Here is a 12,388-nt window from a genome sequence, read left to right as displayed (position 1 = left end):
ATATGTGTGCTAAATTTCATTGTAATCGGTACAGTAGTATTTGCGTGAAAGAGTAACAACCATACGTACATACACATACTATATTATACTATATTATACATCCATCCTCACAAACTTTCGCATTTATAATAATAGTATTTATTATTAAATTAGTAGGAATTAGGAAGTATGATTAGTAGGATAGGAGATAACGACGATTGAATAATGACGTGAGAAATTAAATAAAAATCTCTATTCCTAAACATAATATTGATATTTCTAGGATTTAACATTTTCTTCGAACATCGTTCTTTCACAATGTGAGGTAGGTATATCAACTATTGCCAATTACGGTTTAGTTGTTAACTTATGCAAAACCAAACATGTGTTAGTCAAGTTTAATTTCGTCATTTAGTATTTACATTGAGCAATCGAAATATTTTACTTTAGCCTCGATGTACCTACGTTAAGTCATTTGGTTAGGGAGCCAGGTGCAAATTGGGTTCATTATTTCCTCTCAAGAGATAATTCGTCAGAAGCATCAGAGTATAGTATTATAAAGCCTCGTGAACGTCAGCTGGCGCTCGGTTGGGGGGGTGAGCGGTTGTAGTTGTTTGATGCATTTTACTAATTACCGCTTGAGAGGAACTTGGTCATAAAATCTGTTCCTGGCTCCCGTACCAATTTAAATACGTTTAACTTTTTGCTTCGTTTTAAACTTTTTAAAACTTATTTTATAAACGACGTTTCCAAAAACGACGTTACTTCTCAATTTGTCAGAGCATTTCAATTTTGTTTTGGCAATCCATTAAGGGCTGATTTTTCAATGCTTGGATAAAACCACGATAAAACAATCCGTAATAAAGTACTTATTACACGATAATATTAACATGTCACGTAAACTGTCAAATACGGGCAATTAGAATACGTTTTTTAAATGGTAGTTTTATACATTACCTATTCGACGTAGGTATAAAAATCGGCCCTAAGATTTACGAAATAATCTTTATTTAAATTACTGATCGTCCCTTAATCAAAGACTATGTAGTTATATTATGTGACTTCGACTGTGAATAATAAAATCAATAAGGTGTTGTCGATGAGATATAATTTTATTTTACACTAGCTTACCGCCCGCGGCTTCGCCCGCTTTGTTTAAAACCTAATAAATTATATATACTAAAACATTCCTCTTGAATCACTATCTATTAAAAAAACTGCATCAAAATCCGTTGTGTAGTTTTAAAGATTTAAGCATACAAAGGGGCATAGGGACAGAGAAAGCGACTTTGTTTTGTACTATGTAGTGAAGGTGTTTAGTTCGTAGACCTTAAATTATATTCTGTCATAATTTAAACAATACAGAATTATTGTCTATTAACGGTTACTTCTCTTGTCTCTTTGAATACACGATCAAACCCACAGAACATAATATATAGTATATACCTACTCAGGGGAGATCAAACCTAAGCCTACGCTGTCATGTTAAATCAGCGTGAGTCACGAACGCTCGCGTTACCCACTAGCTTGTGACGTCACACTGTCATGCATTACCGATTACAATGCTGCGCACGCGCATCGAATGCCGCCCAGACGTGACCGTGAAGCATTCGGGGTAATACATTGATCGTTATGTACATAGAATTAAGGTCGCATGATTTTTTCCTCGAATGTGAGAAGCGATGGACGGCGCACAAAAAATAACACCGTAAATTTTAGATTTTGTTGAAGAGCGTTTTATTCGAGAAATGTTTTATTGAATTTTGTGTGGAATTAGCCCGAAAATAAGTATGTGTATGTGATGTGCTTATTAAGTATGTATTCAGTCGTTCATAACACTGAGTTTATGAGCATTTATAAACACTTGCCGCGATGTATACTTAAAATTTATGTAAATAAAGAAATAAAATTCTTGATAGCGCAAAGCACAAAACATTTTAGAGAAAAATAAGTGTATTTTATATAAAAATTTGTGCGTAGAAATACATTTTACATGTTTTTTAGAACCCACATAAATTAATATTACCTACCTACTCAAATTGTGCAAGTACAATATCAAGCATATTTTGCAACAATTATTTTCAATTGCCATTTTATTCATGTAAAACCTTGTGTCGTCATTTTAACATAAAACAATAGTATAATAACAGTTAACAGATCTAAGATTAAAAACAGTTGCATTCTAAAAATTTTCACGGTTCGTCGACATAACATCAACGCGTGGGATGTATTCACAATATACATTGAATTCCAATTATAACGATTTATCTCTGAAGGCTCTATTATATTAACGTATTTGGTATTTATTATGTTGCCACAGATAATAGCAAGTTTGATGTATAATAATTAAATCCCAGTTGAAAATTATTGTTCCAAGTACCTATAACGTAACGTATATAGTTGAAAATTGAAATATATCGAAGGTTCATTTGTTAAGAGAGTGTATCACTTCATATTTGAACAAATTTCTACTTAATGCATATAATATAGGAAATTTATATAAAGCGATAGATAATTGTATGCATAATGTGAAAATATAAATAATCTAAAATTTTAAACTTCATAACGACTGGTGATGATTAGGTATCTAGCAATCTAACATTCATAAAAAAAAATTGTTCCAACTTGATATGATTTATTTTAGTATAATAAATCATTAATTAATTAGATAGGAAACTACCTTACTTATAAATTATTATTAACTACCCACTGAAATCATTTTACATCATAAGTAATCGTAAAATAATCAATAATTGATAACACATAAAAACAGCGCCTTAAATCTTTGAACTCTTAAGGCTATTTCAATCGATGTCAGCTGCACCTACATGTAAGAAATCCTTGATTGAACTGTCACTATAAATTATCGCCTTTGTAGAAATTGATTTTGCGACAGACTATCAACTGAATGAATTACGTAAACGCCATGTTACTCGTCATATTACGTGAGTCTGAAAGGAAATTAATTCTTTTGTGTGTACAGTGTATATTACGTCACGTGACAAGCTATCGATTTTGTGTAGCAAATGTTTACCATTTATTATGTACTAGCTGTGCTCCGCGGTTTTACCCGCAGTGCTGCGCTCCTGTTGATTTTAGCGTGATGATAATATATAGCCTTCCTCGATAAATGGGCTATCCAGATCAGTAGTTCCTGAGATTAGCGCGTTCAAACAAACAAACTCTTCAGCTTTTAAATAACAAGTATAGATGTCGGTATAAAAATATATTTTTCAACAGTGATTAAATTATAATTAGCCGTGAACATTCGCCAAATAAATTATTTGTTTGCACACAAACTCTTACGCAAATAGTATATTTACATATCATTAAAGCTTTATTTAATCAGCTTCCCATACAAAGGTATTTGTTTAATATTTTAGTTAAGCCTCGATAAATAGTCAAGTTTAATTAGATGTTTAATTAATTATCAAGTGAAATATGAGTGTAATGAGCTTTTAAATTAACAATATTATTAATCAAACAAGAGTCTCACATGATTGAAATAAAAATACTGTTTAAACTATATTATCAAACTAACAACTTCTACAACTTTGGTGGAGATCTAGGCTTCTTATTTCACTAAACAAGAGATAGATGGCTCCATCTCGTTGTCCATAATTTAGACATTGAATTAAAACCACACTCAACTATATAGACATCTGTTAGAACCTTTGTTGCAGACAAACATACAGTTACACTACACATTTTTAACACCACCTTCGGTTTTAATAGGTTGTTATAAAAATAACAGCACAGTACTTTTTGAATAATAATAATCAAATGTACCTTCACTATGTGTAGTTTACCTTTGGTATACCTAGAGACGATTGAATCCTTATCAATATCCTAGACATTATAAAGAGACCACACTTGTTTTGCTTATACCTCTAACAGTATTAAAAACTAATTTGCCCGCCCCCAGGCTACCACCCACTCTGCGATCATTTATCACCTAGGTCTTAACTCCTAGGTCACAAAAACGGTTAATAAAATATTGCATGATAGAACCACTATACGTAATAAAATATTGTCTTAAAAACTAGCTGTGCCGCGTGGTTTCACCCGCGAACGAACAACAAAATCAAATACATAACTCGTGTATTATTCTGATATATATCACTACATGGTATAAAACAAAGTCGCTGACGCTGTCTATCCCTATATATGCTTAAATCTTTAAAACTACGCAACATATTTTGATGCGATTTTTTTATATATAGGGTGATTTCCAATGAAAGTTTTAGTATAAAATTTTGTAGGTTCTAAACAAAGCGGGCAAAGCCATTGTCCGATAGTAACCTATATTACTGTTAAGTCTTATCCAAATTCGTCCAGTACTTTTTGAACCTCGTTATAAACATTCATACAAATCTCTTTATTATATTAGTATAGAATACGACTTGTACAGGCTATAAATCAAATTAGGTCTGTTAGTCTGTCGGTAACAGGTACTGATAGAGCTCATTTATGTCTATCTAGAATCTAGATTTTAGCGATCTGTTGTGGAATTGTGAGGACAGGTGTTGAAATTATTACGTAGCTTCTAAGTTCTACTGTGCTTTTACTTGTGACCTTTAAGTTACTTGGGTGGTTTTTAAGGTTTAATTGATTATCTAGTTGGTGTAGTGTTTAGGGTTAGTAATAGATATTTTTTGGTTCAATTATAAGTATAATATAGGGAGAATTAATATAATATCAAGGTGTAATCTAAATAAGTAATACAATGAATTCGTAATCATATCATTTTTAATTAAAGTTTACATTATACACTATTAATTATTATATCAATATTCGTTAATAAAATAAATTAATTTCTCCTCCTCAATTTGAAAAATATTTCCGAGAGAGATAGAGTATAATATATCAAGAAATAAAAATCTGGGTATACCTTTAACAATGTTCAAAATTATTTAAACTGCTTGATGATAGCAGTAAGTTAACCACTGGACAATCGGTAATATCAAAAGCCGAGATTTATAAATGATACCCGATCAAAGCAAATGACCCCAATCCTGCAATCTCATGCATTTATTCTCCACGCAGTTGAGTAATGGCGAAGATATCAATAAACATCTCCTAAAGCCCATGTTATTGAAATAATTTGTCATCAGTATGAATTATTGATGATTATTTTATTAGTTAAATTGATTAACGCGCTGATTCCATTGACATTTAATAATCTGTTAAAGTTATGGGTGCAGTCCTACTAATATTATAAATGCTAAAGTTTGTGAGGATGGATGGAAGATTACAATAAAATTTAAATCTACCTTGTAGTTTGTACCTATATTAAAATCATCAGTTATTTAACAGTGCTGTTATTGGTATACTTATTTATTTTATGTAAAAACTCTAGCTAGTGAGCTATGTTTGGTTTTTCATCCAACATTATTCAGAGACATAAAAAATCGAAAAGCGATCAAAAGCTCCAATTTTTTTATGCTTAGTAAAATTAAAAAAAAACGCAAAACGTATAAAACAATCTTCTGTTTGAAATACGTCAATCGAAAATAATATATGTTGTTTATTGCAAATAGCATTTGCATACACTCCCTCGATGATTTGAATGAATATTTATTATTACCTACGCAATAAGATTTAAATTGTTAATATAAATTTCACTTTCTTGGTCTCTATTCGTTTCTAGTTTCACTTATATGAGTACAAATATATTTATGTTATTTTTAACCATTGAGGAAAACAGTAAAGTTTTTTGTAGGTTGTTGAAAACTTTTAATAGAAAAGTATAGTAGGTAGTTAGCTTAATATCCGTATTTTTCAGTAAAAAAAATAAAAAAAAAATTAATTTGATGATTTGTCGAAAACAATTGCATGCATTATCAAATTAAGCCTCTATTGAGCAGCCATATAACTAGCTTCCTGTTTGTGAAAGAATTTACAAAAAGAAAATTTTTACATTCATCTTTTTCAAACATATAGAAAAAATAGTTGTTCCCATATTTTTTATATTATATTAATTTGACTTAAAAGACATGTAGGTGTAATTATACATCAACGCACACACACAAACTTTCGAGGAAAATCGAACTAATTTATGAGTTATAAAATAAACACAAAACAGCGAACATAACTTACGGCCAGAAATAAAAATCAAATTTCAATATTTGTAGCGCCATTTTGTCATAATATAAATACTTCACGTTTTATTTTATATTATATGGGTTTTCGGTCAATTGGTACAAAAACCAACGACAAATAGGTCAAAACAAAGTCTCTTGTTCACTTTTTTATGACGAATTTTAATATTTTCGATGCTAGGTATATCGCCTGTCTTTTGAGTTTTGCTGTGTTTTTCCTATTTTTCATTATAACGACAAAGACTGTTTTTCAAAAACATTTATATTATTATGTTGGCACGACTTTCCATATTTTCATCACAAGAATAAGCAAAAACGTAGTAAAGCTTGGCCCAACCAAGGCATACCCTTACACTGGTAAAAACAAAATAGGCAGGGTCTCTTTATAAACACACATTCATCTGTCCTTACATACCAAGAAGATGTATTGCAATCTTCTTAATACTATTATAAAGGCGAAAGTTTGTAAGGATGTATGGATGTATGGATGTATGGATGTATGGATGTTTGTTACTCTTTCACGTAAAAGCTACTGAACCGATTATAATGAAATTTAGCACACATATAGAGGGTAACTTGGATTAACACATAGGATAGTTTTTATCCCGGAAATCGCACGGGAACGGGAACTATGCGTGTTTTCCTTTGCAAACGCGGGCGAAGCCGCGGGCGGAAATCTAGTAATTAATATAACGTCCCACTAAGCAATCACACAAACATTTTCAGTAGCAGCCATACTATTATATTTTCTGTGGTAGCAGTAAAACCTTTGTACTTCCTAACTGTACTTCCCGGATGACAATTATTGACTTCAGTTTTATGGTCAGAGATAAATAGGATGCTTTCAGCATTGGAGTTCGCTAGATTCCTTTAACGTTTATATTATGCTGGTTTATGTACTATAATTTTGCTTATTAAATAAGAAATTATTTGCCTTGCTTCGCGTAGGTTGACCCAAGAGAAAATATAAGCTCACCAACCTTATGCCTTATATTCTTTAATTAAAATTAAGGGCCGATTTTTCAATGCTTGGTTAAAACTTATCCGTCCAATAAAGTATTACACGATAATATTAAAATTTCACGTAAACTGTCAAATACCGGGCAATTAGAATACTTTTTTAAAATGGTAGTTTTATACATTATTCGACGAATAAATTGTAACCTGCAAGGATTGAAAAATCAGCCCTAAATGTCAACAATCGTATCGAAAACAAAAGAATCACGTCAATCGTTTGAAACCGACAAGCGAGTAACAGCGAAAAAAATTCAAATTAAATTGAGAACCTCTTTCGTTTTTCGCAATGACACTTCAAAATAGCCTGGGTGCTCGGTAAAGACACGTAAAGTTTGTGTAAAGATGTAGCTTTATGTTTGTGTATGAATGAATAAAATCAATACAGTGCGCTCAGTTTTTGATATTTCATGCGTTTGACATTTCGTCCTAAGAGACGTAACCATGTGTCGCTCAGGTACCTACTTATTATATTTATTTTAATCTTATCATAAATTGAATATAGACAGGTTATTATTTGTCATCGCAAGTCAAGATGCGCAAAAAACCAAAGGACACAGTGACATTGTGGTGTTGTTAAAAACAAGAAAATTAAAATAAAACTTGTCACGACATTCTAGGAAAGTTATTGCGCCACACATAGTTTAGTATTAATAGGAAACCGATAGTACAATCATGATTGTTATTGTTTAAATGGCTATTGTATTGAACTTTAGTAAAAATAATTTTAATAAACATTCGATTGCAGTAACTTACGTAGCTAAAAGCACACTTTATTCTTTAATTTAAAACGGGAAACATACAATAAATATTCGTATGAAATATTCCTACTTTAAAGCTTTAAACGAAATTGGAAACCTCTCTTTAATAGATAAAAAATAATCACAATATGTAATTTAATTTTATTCGAAAGTATTATTCAATGAACAAAAGGAAAAATCAATAAAATGCGATGTAGAGACAATGCGATTGAAACACTATATTTCATATTAAAGACAAATATTGTTCCGCTCTATTTCATTTCTAGTGTCTATTTCATTCACTATGTGATAACTTGATTTATATAAAGTTTATTTCTTTAAAATCTAATAATAGTATTTAGTATATTCTAATGTTTTCAGATTTATATATACTTAGAGGTCCGCCCCGGCTTCGCTCGTGGTACATATTTCGCAATAAAAGGTAGCCTATGTCCTTTCTCGGGTATCAAAATATCTCCATACCAAATTACATGCAAATTGGTTCAGTAGTTTAGGCGTGATTGAGTAACAGACAGACAGACAGAGTTACTTTCGCATTTATAATATTAGTATGGATGTTCTATGAGGAGTTAGAAAATTAGACCATTAACTACGTTGATAACTTATATATTTAAATCTTCTATTTAACATAATTTTCCATTACTAGGTACAAGAAATAACTAACATCAATACGTTTTACGCATGCTGAAAAGGTACATTACTTTTGGGCTTTTTTATAATATAATTTCCTTCAAACCAACATAGTAACGCACTTTTATACATTTTAACTGTTAGATATAATTAAGCTCTCAAAAGGAAACTTTTATGTGTATCATAAAGTAGATTAAGCTTGGTGGTAAGAAGCCAATTACAGTATTAGACGTTGGGTGTTCGACACAAAATTTTTTTTGGAAAATTTTGTAATTTTTTTTTTATATTTACCTTTGGTCGTTGTGAAGTTTGGATAGTACATAATATATTTAATAGGACCGATACAACAAGAAAAAACTTTTTTACATAATATGATGACACGTAAATTTCCGATAGCAATTTGAGGACTTGATAGAGTTTTTACATTTAAATTCTGAGACAAAGTTTACTTCAATTAATAGAAAATATTTGGTTTAATCTTTAAACCATAAAACTCATTCGCATATCACGTAACTCTGACGTAAATCTGCCATAGATTATACATTTTTATAGAATGCTCTACCATTGATTAAAGCTAACTTTAAATTAAGTATTGCTATACTTTTTATTTTAACTTTTTACTAATAATGTACCGAATAGTAAATATGTACCACGTCTTAAATTCTATGAACATTTAAGTCAGTGTTTTTTTATTAATTATTAAAATTTACAACGCAGGTTTATCAACAAAAAACATGCATTTTAGTCTCAAATCTCAATTAAATATAACCTAACAAAGCAGTTTCAACACTATAAAATAAAATTAACACCACAATTAATCACTAGGCATTTCGGATTTATAGAACAAAAACCGAAATGGTTAACAATAAAAAACCAAGCAAGGTCCATCGTGACTATAATGGCATAACAATAAAAATTATAACTTATACAAATTACCCAGAACTAACCGTTGTTCATCCGTATATCTGTACGTCTGTAACACACACACACAGTATAGTTGAATCACAGAACACTAAAATCACGGTGTCACACACTACACGTAAAAAAATCGTTACATGCGCGGGCGCAACCGTCTCCTACGCAGGTCGGTCGGTGACTGGCGCGGCTAGCCACCTGTCATCCTGCCACTAATAAAAAACAATAGCAAACATTAAAATCCATAGTAGCTGAGTAATAGCCAAGTTTAATGTGATGCTCGAACATTTCTGGCGTAATGTTTGAGTTTGTCTTACAAGAGATATCACTTTGAATTTATGTTTTTGTTTTATGGTGCGTAGAGGATACATAGAGGCTCTAAGAGCGATACAACCTGCGTAAGTTTATCAATAATATGAAAACATAATACAAAGGAAACCCTCGTTTTGCAGAAGCAATATTCTTGAGTTAATTCTCTTGATAAATGTGTTCAGTTCATAAATTAAAATACTCTATAATAGTAAAAGCAATCTATAATATTATGAAGTTAATATTTTTATAAGGAATTTAGGAATTGTATAGTAAATATTATGAAAACATAAGCACACTTATTAAATGCTTATAAAAAATATAGATAAGATATATTAATCCACATTGATACCGTGAAGAGCTATCTCAAACTTAGGGAATAAATTAAAATAAATAAATACATAATCAGTCTTTTATATTTTATTATTGGATATATTATATTTTCGTCCTAAACAAACCTGGCGGCGGACAATCATAGACGAAGCCAAGAAAATCGGGAAAACCTGGAGCGAAATCAAAAGGGAAGCTCTCGATAGAAACGCCTGGCGGAGCACTGTGGATGCCCTCTGCCCCAGCTAGGGGACACAGGAACATAAGTCAAAGTAAGTCATTGGATATATTGATTATAAATAACTAATTATAATTAATATGTATCAAATGTAGATCAAGAGCTTGACTTTAAAATAATTTATGGCTAAATTTAAGGCTTTAGTGAAATAAATTTTAACCTTCAGTAGAACTCTACATAATTAATAAAATCGTATATATAAAATGGTTTGTTGTTTTAATGTATAGTCCAGTGATTCTACTCTTAGATTCTTATGAGACTCTTATTAGACTCGTAAGAATAAATAAATATAACAAAAAGCTTGGTTTTTATAAATTAACTATGTGGAACAGACAGTTCAAGTGAAAAGGAGATCATATTAAAAAAAATTATCTCGAATTATATGTTTAGATTTTTCCTAATCCTGGTCAAAGTTAAAATGAATTTAGTCATAAAAAAGCTTGTCTAATTTTAAGCCGCATTTAAGCATTGTACCATAAACGTACGTAAAGTAGAGTCAAAAATGTCACTGCGATCTCTACATACTTAAACACGAAAGAGAAAATGTATCTATTAAATAGAAAATTATAACTTTCCAAATTATAATCAAATTATAATCCATTCTATCAAATACAGTTCATTTTATGTCGATAAATTCCACGAACGACGCGAGCGAAGCGAAGGCGAAACTACAACAGATTACAAAACAAACTCAAACTCAAATATTTAGTTATTCATTATACTTCTTCTAGAAGCACTTTTAAATCGTCATAACAATTTAAACATTTACCACCGATTCGGAAAGCAGTATCTATGGAAAACCCACTCAAAATATACGTAACAGGCTGTGCTCCGCGGTTTCACCCGCATTGTTCCGCTCCTGTTGGTCTTAGAGTGATGATAGCCTATAGCCTTCCTCGATAAATGGGCTATCTAACACCGAAAGAATTTTTCCAATCGGACCAATAGTTCCTGATATTAGCGCGTTCAAACAAACAAACTCTTCAGCTTTATAATATTAAAAAATAGATACTAGTAAATCATACGATAAAGCCCAATATCACTACAACTAAGTTAGTGTCAATAAGATTATCCAGGGGTTAATGCACTGATTCAGATATATGAATCTGACTCACTCAATGGTACCGCTATTAGATGAAATAATAGACCATTGTGTTGTATACGAATTATGTGTTTTATGGTATGCATGTACTTGTATTTGTACGTGTTTATGTGTTAAGTGATATATACAGTACTTGTGTATGTGTGTGTCAATGAATTTTTTTTGCATACGATTTTTACTTATTTGAAAAAATCTCGTGATGGATGATTTACGATAGGATAGAAATATATTAATAAAATCGATAAGTAAAGTTGAAAAATAATGAGCAACAACAAAATTACAATGAAGTATACGGATATTATAACACAATTCGCGGTTTTAAAGTTTCTTATAGCTATTATGTCATAATATGTGGTAAAATATTTAATCACATTACTTACAACCAATTGAACACTCTTTATTGGTGTTTTTGTATAATTTACGACCGGTTTTAATAATCTTTAATAGGCATAAGCTCCGGAAGTACTGTAACGGTTTTGAAAGTAATTAGAAATGCTTAGGAATACGAAGTGTCAGGAAAATATGGACAGTAGTTTGAAAATCATATTCTATCTTATGTATCTATATTTTATTCCTACGACCACAGATAATAAATAATACTAGACTAGTTCTACGACTCAAAAAACGAAGCCTCAAAGCTCTGTCCTAAAATTTCAAAATATGTTTATATACGATATCATCAAACATTATTTTTCTTTCCTCTTTCCTCAGAATTTTTTTTACTTTATTTTTACAACCCACCAGCATCTTATTTCCAAAATTATTTCAGAAACTATATTATGTTCTACCACAATATATAGTATAAACGAATTTTATTCTAATTCTCATGCAAATTACCGTCCATTATATATTAAGCTCGATCACGATAATTCATTTCATAAATTACATGATAATAAATGCATAAATTAAAACAATATGATGTTTTCTTCCATTTAATTATACATGCATAATACAGACATACATACAGACAAATTAGTTCCAATGGATATTTAGTATAATGGCTTAGAAC

The 12,388-nt window shown here is 30.7% G+C and overlaps 1 protein-coding gene across 4 annotated transcripts in view; it reads right to left on the bottom strand.

Moving 5' to 3' along the window:
* The window catches only part of LOC149897260 (uncharacterized), a 90,875-nt gene extending 81,298 nt beyond the window's left edge, over positions 1 to 9,577 (bottom strand). For 2 of the 4 annotated variants that reach the window (XM_090116900.1, XM_090116899.1), the window contains exon 1: positions 9,422 to 9,577. The gene's annotated coding sequence lies outside the window, so the exon portion shown is untranslated. The remainder of the gene's footprint in view (positions 1 to 9,421) is intronic. The other 2 variants (XM_090116897.1, XM_090116898.1) reach the window with 1 other exon arrangement.
* Positions 9,578 to 12,388: the final 2,811 nt, after the last annotated feature.

This window comes from Colias eurytheme, chromosome 26 (assembly GCF_061535395.1).
Source record: "Colias eurytheme isolate Ceu_HAF_F1 chromosome 26, ilColEury1 Martin Lab GWU primary, whole genome shotgun sequence".
Lineage (NCBI taxonomy): Eukaryota > Metazoa > Arthropoda > Insecta > Lepidoptera > Pieridae > Colias > Colias eurytheme.
This window is presented reverse-complemented; position numbering and strand designations above follow the sequence as displayed.